Source organism: Taudactylus pleione, unplaced genomic scaffold (genome assembly GCF_031769625.1).
Source record: "Taudactylus pleione unplaced genomic scaffold, aTauple2 ptg000314l, whole genome shotgun sequence".
Lineage (NCBI taxonomy): Eukaryota > Metazoa > Chordata > Amphibia > Anura > Myobatrachidae > Taudactylus > Taudactylus pleione.
In genome coordinates, this window is record NW_028284715.1 from 15373086 (window position 1) to 15384114 (window position 11029).

The 11029-nt window shown below is 42.7% G+C and overlaps 1 protein-coding gene across 1 annotated transcript in view; it reads right to left on the bottom strand.

Moving 5' to 3' along the window:
* CPQ (carboxypeptidase Q) overlaps nucleotides 1–5501 on the bottom strand; it is a 649615-nt gene extending 644114 nt beyond the window's left edge. Inside the window, exon 1 of the mRNA XM_088442622.1 lies at nucleotides 5418–5501. The gene's annotated coding sequence lies outside the window, so the exon portion shown is untranslated. The remainder of the gene's footprint in view (nucleotides 1–5417) is intronic.
* Between the last annotated feature and the right edge of the window lie 5528 nt (nucleotides 5502–11029).

Genomic DNA, 11029 nt, shown 5'->3' on the forward strand with positions numbered 1-11029 from the left:
AAAATGAATTTAAAAATTGGGGTAAAAAAAAAAAAATGGGAAAAAATTGTTTATAACTAGGGAACTAGGCTCTGGGCTATTCTGCAAGTATGCGGCAGGTGTTTTCTAGAATAGGCTATTAGCGGCAGGTGCACAATTGCAGAATTTTTAAAAACTTACTTTAGGGACATCAAAATATTCTAGTACCCATTTTCATGTACCCCAAATTTGATGGGACCACTTAAAAAAATGAAAAAAATAACCTAAGTGCTCTTCTGCATCACTTCTTCAATGTCGGGAAAAAAGAACCTGCCGCAGCTATTTAAATCCCCGACTTTCATTTGCAGGCTAAAACGGGGGTACCCATAGTGATCCCCCATGTTTTTACAACTTTAGGGGGGTCCTACAATTTTTTAAAGGTTAATTTCGTTTTTTTAACGCAAATCCCACTTCGCCAGGTCCCGTTTTCGGAGGTTTTATATTGAATACGGGGATAAAGCGGGTGCGCGCCCGATACTTTATCCCAGAAAAATCTCCGAAGTGGAGCGAAATGTCCAGCACAGACTTTTCACTCCCATATTGAATACCCCACTTAATCTTCTGCAAACACTAAGGCGGCCTTCAAGCTCCAGTACGAAGGGCGCGTGGGTTCTTAAACCAAATTGAATAATTGGCACTAGACAAAGAGGACCTCTGAAGACTACTGTACATTTAAGCTCATTTACCAAATTATGCTCTACATTTCTGTCTCAGACAAGTCTCCCTAAATGGCCTCTATTATGAGTATTGCTCCCAGAATGAATTTACACCACCTGACTATAATAAGGCCTCATTAGCTACAAACCACAACTCCTGTTGCATGATAATAAGAGCATCCAGACTTTCATTAGTGATAACTCCTTAAAACATAGCTCAGGGAAATGAGAGCAACGTGATGTCCCTGCATAACAGATCATGTGATCAGCCATCATGTGCTCCTAATGTCACAGATACAGATAGAAGATACACGTCAACATAATTCCATGTAGCATGGTCGCTGCGGCAGTAAATCTATTACATTCCCCTGCGACAGAAGTTCCCAAACTCCGCCATTACAGTCCATGTTTTAAGGATATCCATGCTTGAGCACAGGTAACTTAATTATCAGTCAATTTGACTTAACCACCTGGACTGAAATATGGATATCCTTAAAACCTGGCCTGTAATGGAGGAAGTGGGGAACCTCAACTCTATGAGATGACATTATATAACAGGGTCCTGCTAAAATATAGTCGTTACACTAGTCTGGCTTTCATTTCAGAACAAACCCCTGTTACACTGCTCCCTGGGACGTACATGCTTTTGAAATGATATAAATCACCTGTGTGGAAAATTCCAGAGAATTAAAGGTATTATTCACCCCATTGTTTCTATGCCAATTCGGCTCTTTTTGGGGGTTGGTCACATTCCAAAATCAGTTATTAATTTTTCTGTGCATAGAACAATTATACCTATTGTTTTTCCCCAAAACTCTTTGTATATTTCCTAATAATACAAATGATATAGGGCCAACACGTCTGTGGTGCCACACATGCACACGCTGGCAACTGTGCCCTACTTGCTGATCTAACAACTAGGAGGGTATGGTCCCATTCAGGAAATACGAATATAGACCATTGAAACTCTGTTGGCCTACACTGATATGGCCTACACTGTGGGGGCGATTCAAATGGTTTTCTTGGGCGTGATAATTAATGAGAGCCCAGTTTGATATTCAATTGTTCTGGGCGCTCATTAATTATCGCCCTCTTGGCCGACTAAAAGACGAGGTTTAGCCGTCTAAAATGGCTATTCCCGTCTTCATTTCTGGTTAGGGCGCACTATCTCCTGAGTGCGTACAGAAATGCTGGCGCCGGCGGCTATCGAGCCCTGACAGAGCAACAATTGAATTGCTGTCGGGCGTCTAAATAAAAAATGCCGCCGGAAGAACATGTGAATCGCCCCCTGTGATTGTTATAGAAAAGCAACCTTAGCCCAGTTACCAATGACAGCACAAGTTGCTCCCTATGACAGAGTGGCAGCAGCACAAAGTTGCATGCTTACGGGTGAGTATTAATTTGGATGGGTTTTCAAATGTTTTCAATGGGGCTGAAAAACATGATTATGGACTACGAGGCTGCCAACATGGTGCTACTGTACTGGGCAATATGCTGCATATAGTATGGCAGTTATGCATTTTTAAGTGGTGGGCATTTAGGATTGTACAAGGGGAGATGTATCAAGAGATAAAGTGAACAAGTTGTCCATAGCGACCATCAGCTTCTAGTTATCATTTATCTGGCACAGTCTATTATTGGTTGCTATGAACAACTCTCCACATGTGGTTGGGGCATCAGACTGTATGAGAGACAATAGCCACAGGCTGATACGGATTAAGGGGACAATTCTGCTCGTCTTCAGCCTTTGCCGCCAGCAGCAGCTCTCCCAAAAGGAGTCTGCTGCTGTAATCAATCCCATGATGCTGAGCAACAAGGGGTAGGAAAATGTGACAAGCTCCTATTATCAGGGCTTGGCTCCTCTAACGGGATGGGTACGGGATGCCGGCGCTCGGGATCCCGACCAGGTCACAATGCCGATGCCTAACTGTAAGTACTCCTAACTTAACCCTGCCCCGCTAACCTTCCCTCCCCGCCCCACAGCCTAAACCTAACCCTAGCCCTCCCCCTAAACCCAGAACTTACCTTCGAGATCCCGGCACCGGTATTCTATTAAGTGTCGGGATTCCGCAATCAGCATTCTGACGTCTTATGAAGCTCTCTGTAATACTATGGCAAACCTGCAGGGACGGTTCTCCCCTAATACCTCCCTTAATTACACAGGTACTGCCTGTACCTGTGTAATCATAATGGCAAAGCTAATACACAAGGTACTAACTCTTACTACAACTAAAACACTGCATAGTACTAACAGTAACTAAAACATACCAAAGTACTACAGTTATAACACAACAATATTACAACTTAGTGTAGCTAAAACACAACAAAGTACAATTTACAAATAATGTATAGAATTAATCTTAGTATTAGGACAGATAGATGTGGAAATTGGGATGTATTCAGCATCCCAACGGTCATAATCCCAACAGATTGGTAGGTTAGGCTACGGGAGGGGAGGGTTAGGGATAGGCTGCAGGACGGGAGGGTTAGGCTGCTGGAGGGATGGTTTAGGAATAGTGGGAGGGTTATAATTATAACACTTACAGAAATATATATCGCGATTCTAACTGTCGGGATGCTGCTGTTGGTATTCTGACTATTGGCATCCTGACCGTCGGGATCCCGTAACCAACTCATGGAAATTATGAATGGATGAGTATAGTCATAAATAAAAAGAGAAATGGATAGATGTACTTTGGGAAATTGTTTAGGAACTATGTGAAAGCCATTTAGGGGCCCATTTATCAATGATGGCTTTGGCGATGCGATCAGGGCACGCCAGTGCCAGTAACGCCCATGATCGCATTGCAAAAAGCGATCCTATCGGCAGGATGTATCATCTGGGACATGCAGGGGGGTCCCTGCGATGTGCCCAGAGAGCTGCCGGCCAGTGCAGGGGGTGGTGCACATGCGCAGTCTCATGGACTGCACATGCACATCTGCCATAGCCGGGGAGGGTTCTGGCTGATCCCTCAGCCGGCTAATAGTGCACGGTGTAGCCCATAGGCAGCAGAGGCTAACACCAGATGGCGTTAGCTCCGGAGGCCAATATCTGGACTGCATCGCATTCCGGATATTGGTAAATTTGGCAGCATTGCATCCCCCATAGTACCCTATGGGGGAAGCGGCTGCCAGCGGCAATGAAGGGATCACAGCAGGCATCGAAGATACCTGCTGCGGTCCCTCCTTTATACATACAGGGGATACTTAGAATTTGAGGAAAACCCCCGAAAACTGGTGTTTTCAGGGATTTTACCCTAAATATACTTTGAAAGACATGCCCCTTAGTTTGGTTTCCCCTATGAATATTTACGTTACTTATTACATATAGCAGCAGTCAGTGATCTATTTGCTGCTCTCCATCTACATAAAGAGAGCAATAGCCCCACTTTGTTTCTGTTTAACCATTAGTAAACACTGAGCTAAAGAGGGAAGATGGTTCATATAAGTTCACTAATCCTCCTGCACTTCTCTGCCCCTGCTGCAGGAGTGCAGGTAGGACCACACCTGCCTAATGGAGGTGCGAGAGGAGGAGGCACACAGCAGGCACAGCCAGGGAAGCAGTGCTGACAAGAGGGGGATGGCAGGGGGTCTTAAGTGCCTCGGGCACCCTGCAGACTAAAGGTGCCTACGCACTTGACGATGTGCTCACGATCCAACATCATGTACGATTTCCCCTTGTACTCTCCCCAGAAGCTCCCCAGCAGTCCTGCACACGATTTGGTGTAAAAATGTGTCCAATGTGACAAACAATCTATCGTGCATCCTTCTTTTTCCAGTGCATCGTGTCTGAAGCTGGCCACACACATAGCCATTTTTTTCCCCCGATCTGGCCGATTCCGACACATCGGAACGACAGATCGGGTAAAAAATGACCAAATTGTGAGTCCCCACTCACGATCACAGTGCGATGCGCACCCCCGCAGGTCGCACATCGCATCTTCAGATCTGCCGTGCTGTAGGGCAGATCTGACAATCTAGACTCAAATGGACTGTGAAAAACTCTGGCTGCAGGAGATCAGATGAAGATTGGACAGCATATCGTGTGCAGAGCTGCCGGGAGAGTTTCAAGGGAAATCGGACACATAATCGGAACGTGAGTATAATCGGTATGTGTGGGCACCTTGAGATTGTCAGATCTGCCCTACAGCACGGAAGATCTGAAGATGCGATGTACGACCAGCAGGGACGCGCATCGGCATTGTGAGTGGAGACTCGCGATTAGGACATATTTTACAAGATCTGTCATTCCGCAACAGAATCAGGCAGATCGAGTAAAAAAAAAATCACTAAGTGTGTAGGCACCTTTAATCCAGCCCTGGACACACGACAGTACTGGACAATTGGTCCAGTTGTGCACACAATTTACTTTAACTGACAAAACAAAGTATATTTCCTAATTACCACTCATGTCAAGTATTTTAGGGCTCTATTCAATGTTTTGGGTTTTTTTGGTAAATCATTTTAGTAGGAAAAAGTAAGATATTTCATTACTCTATATGTAGTAAAGTGAAAAGTGCTTCCTACTTTCTCCATGATAATAATACAGCACTTTCGCTTTTCCCTCTGTTCATATACATATTTGCAACTTTAACTGATGGAAGCACATAAGATAATATTAAAGCAGTTTATGAGCTGATACTTCCAGACTGAAACAAACACACAAACTTCACTAAATATACAGCACAGACCAGCCATCAAAAAAATAAATAAAAATAAATCAGTTTCAAGCCGGCAGCTTACCAAATGTCAAGGAAGCATACTGATTCCTCTCCATACACAAGAGGCCGAAGTGAGTATAACCTCCCTGTCCCCAGTGCCGCAGCAGCATAGCCAGATCTGCCTCTGCTAGTTCTTGGTCTACAATAAAATGGCGAATAATAGAGTTCAATGGTCCTAAACAGGGAGACCTTTTTTTTTCCTGTAAAGCAACCGTTTTATTTCCTGAAACAAAAATATGTTGGGGACGGGGGTGGATCTTATACGTGCAGAATCTGGTAGTGTATAACTACATCTAGGAGAGCATACATTGATCATGCAGAACAGAATACATTATCTTACTCAATAAAAGAAAAGGGACAAAATACTCCCTGTAAAATTATTATTATGATTATTTAGTTATTTATTTTACTTTTGCTATTTGGATTTTTTTATAAAACCCAGAAGAAAGGGAGGGCAGCGTATGGTACCAGGGTTGCTGCTATTTCCTATGTGGCTAAAGGACCTCTGTGACGTATCCACCATGTGACCGCTGCAGGAGGCTGGACCGCTCCTGTGTTACCATCCACTAGGGCATAGAGGGGGAATAAATATTTGTGGCGAGCGCAGCGAGCCACCGTGCCCGAAGCGTGGCGAGCGTAGCGAGTCCGCGAGGGGACACTTTTGGTCCCCCGATAGCATCCCCGCCCCTCCCCCTTTCAGGCCGGGTCACATGGGTGTGACGTCACAGGTCAATCAGCGCTGTATAGTCTAGACCTAACCATGGTACCAGTGGAAACATTACTGTTGCAATGCAATATGGTGAATGAATAAAACACAATATACTTGCATAAGCATTCACCTGTCATAATAATCCAGACAGCTTGTTTACATTGCCGAAACGATGTATACAGGGGCGCTGAGAGTGGGTAAAGGCCCCCATACATCAGCAATTTGCAATCGATTGTGTATAAAAATCTATCCCTTTTTCAACGGAATTCCAGAGATGCCACAATCGATTGCTGCAATCAATTGCTGATGTATGGGGACCTTTAGGCAGGTACAGATTACCCAGGTCTGTACTCTTCTGGGGGAGTGCGGCCCAGCCATGGAGTTGGGGAGCTGAGCAACATTGGCTGCTGGTTCACCACAAACAGAATAGGCTTAGATGTAGCTAACCGGGAGCGTTACATGTATGTAGTTTATTTTCCAGCAATAAGAAACTATACTGTTTTTGATTTTGACAAACGAGTCTGGTGCTTGCAACTTTTTGCCTATTTACAAGAATACAGCATAGCAAAAGCTTGATGTAATAGGAACTGAAACACACATCATTCTATAATCACATACATGTGTCCTCGTGGATATAACAGAGCAACATAAGAATATAGTACAGCTTTTGGTTGGAGTCCTCAGTGACATATGCATTATGTTTGGATTAATGAAGTGTAAACTATATTGATATCAGATATCATAATTGTCACTCCCAGCATGATTGTAGCTGCATAACTCCTAATTGTCCCAATTTAGGTGGAACAGTCCTGAACTGAAGACTTTTGGCCCAATTGCTGGGACTGTTAAGAAGTATGTTGGTCTCCAGGTGTCGCATGTACCTAAAACTGTTTCATGCAGCAATCTAGGTTTTTTTTTTTATGATCATGGATCTGGATCTTGTGCAGTGGTTCTCAAGCTCTATCCTCAAATAGTTTGGGATTTCCAGGTCACCTAGCACAGGGGTTCCCAATCACGGTCCTCAAGGCACACTAACAGTCCAGGTTTTAAGGATAGCCATACTTGAGCACAGGTGACTTAATTAGTACCTCAGTTATTTTGATTTAACCATCTGTGCTCAAGCATGGATATCACTAAAACCAGGACGAGGACCAAGGTTGGGAAGCACTGACCTAGCAGGTGCACAGGTGTATTAATTACTCACTGACACATTTTAAAAAGATCCACAGGTTGAGCTAATTATTTCACTTGTGATTTTGTGAGGACACCTGGAAAACATGAACTGTTTGGGGTCCGAAGGACCAAGTTTGAGAACCTATCACCTGTTCTAAACAAACTATACCATGAGCTATGGTCTGCAGGGGCAGAACTACCGGTGTTACAGCGGGTGCATTGTATATGGGCCCCTGGGGACTAAGGAGCCCACCATTGCCCAGATCAGCAATGAGTTTTTCCTTGGCCCGGCCATTTTGAGCTAGTGGAATCTAGCAGTGAAGCTTGATACACTTCTCTATATTGCAGATCCAAGATGCGTTTTTTCAAAAACGTATTACCAATACTGCCAATAGGGATCAGATTAGTAGGACGCAATTACCTTTCATGATTGTTGCCAATTAAAGTTAGCTGTACCCCCAATGAACTCTTAAAGACGAAACGCATAGGGTGATTAAGTGCAGAGGTAACCACCACATAGGTGACGCCTCTGTCAAGCGCCCACACCTTCCAGTAGGGTGAGAAAGAAATCCTGCTGTCAACACACTGCAAGTGAGGTTCTATGCATATTGATGTAAACTGTTATTTATTTTATTTCAAAACTTGTTAAACAAAATACATTTGGATTATTATACACTAAGAGGCCTCTGGACAATTTTTGGGTGCCTCTGGTACAAGGGTTTCATTCCAGGATCGTTATAAATCCAGAAAATCCCTACATGAACTGTGTATATTGAAAAAGCCATCATCTTCACTGATCCATCAGAAAGAGAAGAACCCGAGGTTTGGGAATTTGTTATGTTCTTTGAAAAACATGGTCTTATAATTGTTGGGCATTTATATTGAATCTATGAGCTGCTAAATTTTACACAATTGGCAACTTCCTGGCATATTTGAATTCATATGATTTTTTGATATCCGTTACTGATGGGAGATCTGTGTTGCCTATTTTTTTTAGTGTACTTGTATCAGTACTTAAGACTAGCCCAGAGAAAGTGTGTCTATATACACATACACAGTATATATATATATATATATACAGTCAGGTCCATAAATATTGGGACATTGGCAGAATTTTCAGATTTTGGCCTCTATTCACCACCACAATGGTTTTGAAATGAAACAAACAAGATGTGCTTTAATTGCAGACTTTCAGATTTAATTTGAGGGTAATTACATCCAAATCTGGTGAACGGTGCAGGAATTACAACAGTTTCAATATGTGCCTCCCACTTTTTAAGGGGCCAAAAGTAATGGGACTATCAACTCAAATGCTATTTCATGGACAGGTGTGGGCTATTCCCTCGTTATTTCATTATCAATTAAGCAGGTAAAAGGTCTGGAGTTGATTCTAGGTGTGACATTTGCATTTGGAATCAGTTGCTGTCAACTCTCAATATGAGATCCAAAGAGCTGTCACTATCAGTGAAACAAGCTGAAAAATCAAAACAAACCCATCAGAGAGATAGCAAAAACATTAGGTGTGGCCAAATCAACTGTTTGGAACATTCTTAAAAAGAAAGAACGCACCGGAGAGCTCAACAACACCAAAAGACCCGGAAGACCATGGAAAACAACTGTGGTGGATGACAGAAGAATTATTTCCCTGGTAAAGAAAAACCCCTTCACAACAGTTGGCCAAATCAAGAACACTCTCCAGGAGGTAGATGTATATGTGTCAAAGTCAACAATCAAGAGAAGACTTCACAAGAGTGAATATAGAGGGTTCACCACAAGATGAGCCACAAAAACAGGAAGACCAGAATAGACTTTGCCAAACAACATCTAAAAAAGCCATTACAGTTCTGGAACAACATCCTATGGACAGATGAGACAAAGATCAACTTGTACCAGAGTGATGGGAAGAGAAGAGTATGGAGAAGGAAAGGAACTGCTCATGATCCAAAACAATCCACCTCATCAGTGAAGCATGGTGGTGGTAGTGTCATGGCGTGGGCATGTATGGCTGCCAATGGAACTGGTTCCCTTGTATTTATTGATGATGTGACTGCTAACAAAAGCAGCAGAATGAATTCTGAAGTGTTTCGGGCAATATTATATGCTCATATTCAGTCAAATGCTTCAGAACTCATTGGACGGCGCTTCACAGTGCAGATGGACAATGACCTGAAGCATACTGCAAAAGCAACCAAAGAGTTTTTTAAGGCTAAAAAGTGAAATGTTATACAATGGCCAAGTCAATCCCCTGACCTGAATCTGATTGAGCATGCATTTCACTTGATGAAGACAAAACTGAAGGGAAAATGCCCCTAGAACAAGCAGGAACTGAAGACATTTGCAGTAGAGGCCTAGCAGAGTATCACCAGGGATGAAACCCAGCGTCTGGTGATGTCTATGCGTTCCAGACTTCAGGCTGTAATTGCCTGCAAAGGATTTGCAACAAAGTATTAAAAAGTGAAAGTTAGATTTAGGATTGTTTAGTTTGTCCCATTACTTTTGGCCCCTTAAAAAGTGGGAGGCACATATAGAAACCGTTGTAATTCCTACACCGTTCACCTGATTTGGATGTAATTACCCTCAAATTAAATCTGAAAGTCTGCAGTTAAAGCACATCTTAGTTGTTTAATTTCAAAGCCATTGTGGTGGTGAATAGAGGCCAAAATATGAAAATTCTGTCAATGTACCAATATTTATGGACCTGACTGTATATATATATATATATATATATATATACACACATGTATACACAAGGGGCATAGTAAGACCTATGGAGGCCCGATAGCAACATTTCCACAGAGCCCCCCCCCTCCCTTTTGCTAATTATTTAGCAGTTTATCCATTTTAATTGGAAATTATCTAATATTTGCACTGGCTACTTCACTGACATGCATGATTAAATAATTGCTGATTAGCATATAGTAAGTTAGTAAGTATTATAAACTTCATATATATATATAAAACTTCCTAATCCTAAGTGTTCAAGATATATCATGGAATATAAAAAGGCTATAATTCACTAATAGATTAGTTAGTGAGGAGAGGTGGAGCCGGCTGGGCCAGGGGCAGCTGATGCCCTGCAGCAGCACTCTGGTGAGACTAGAAAAGCTGGGGCTCAGAAGATGGCAGTGTAACTCGGTGCAGGGAGAGGGCGTTGCCCCAGAAGAGGCTCGAGGCCCATAGGAGCCGCCCTCTCTGCGCTTACTGTAGCTACGCCCTTGCCTGTGAGTGGTAGCTGGTCTGCCAAAGATTGGAAGAGTGTATATGGTGACGCAGTCCTTTTAGCAGATCTGCTGCAAAATTGGACAGCTGTGTAGGCTAATACAGTATATTGGGTGTTGAATCTGCGTCCAGGTTTCCAGTAGGATTGTGTCAACAGTCTAGTTGGATCCCTGGCGGATTGGACAAGTGTGTACCCATCTTAAATTATGCAGCATCATCTCAGATGAATTATTTGCTTTATCTATTGTTCCTAAATTAAAAACTGCAGATAAAATAGAAGGAGGTGTCTGGAGAAGTAAGGATGACAGACCAAAATGTGTTATATAGTCCTTACCTGAAAATGTTATTCTTTTTCTGAAGATGTTGCTGTTTAGGACTTTATTGGAAGATGTAATCCAAAGTCCTTATTAGTAGTCGTTATCCAAAGATGCTTAAATAAAGCAGGAACTACTCACAGAGTATCAATGTTGAAAACAATGTCACCACAAAATGGCTGCCAGAATCTAGATATCCTGTATATAGGGCTGTATAGA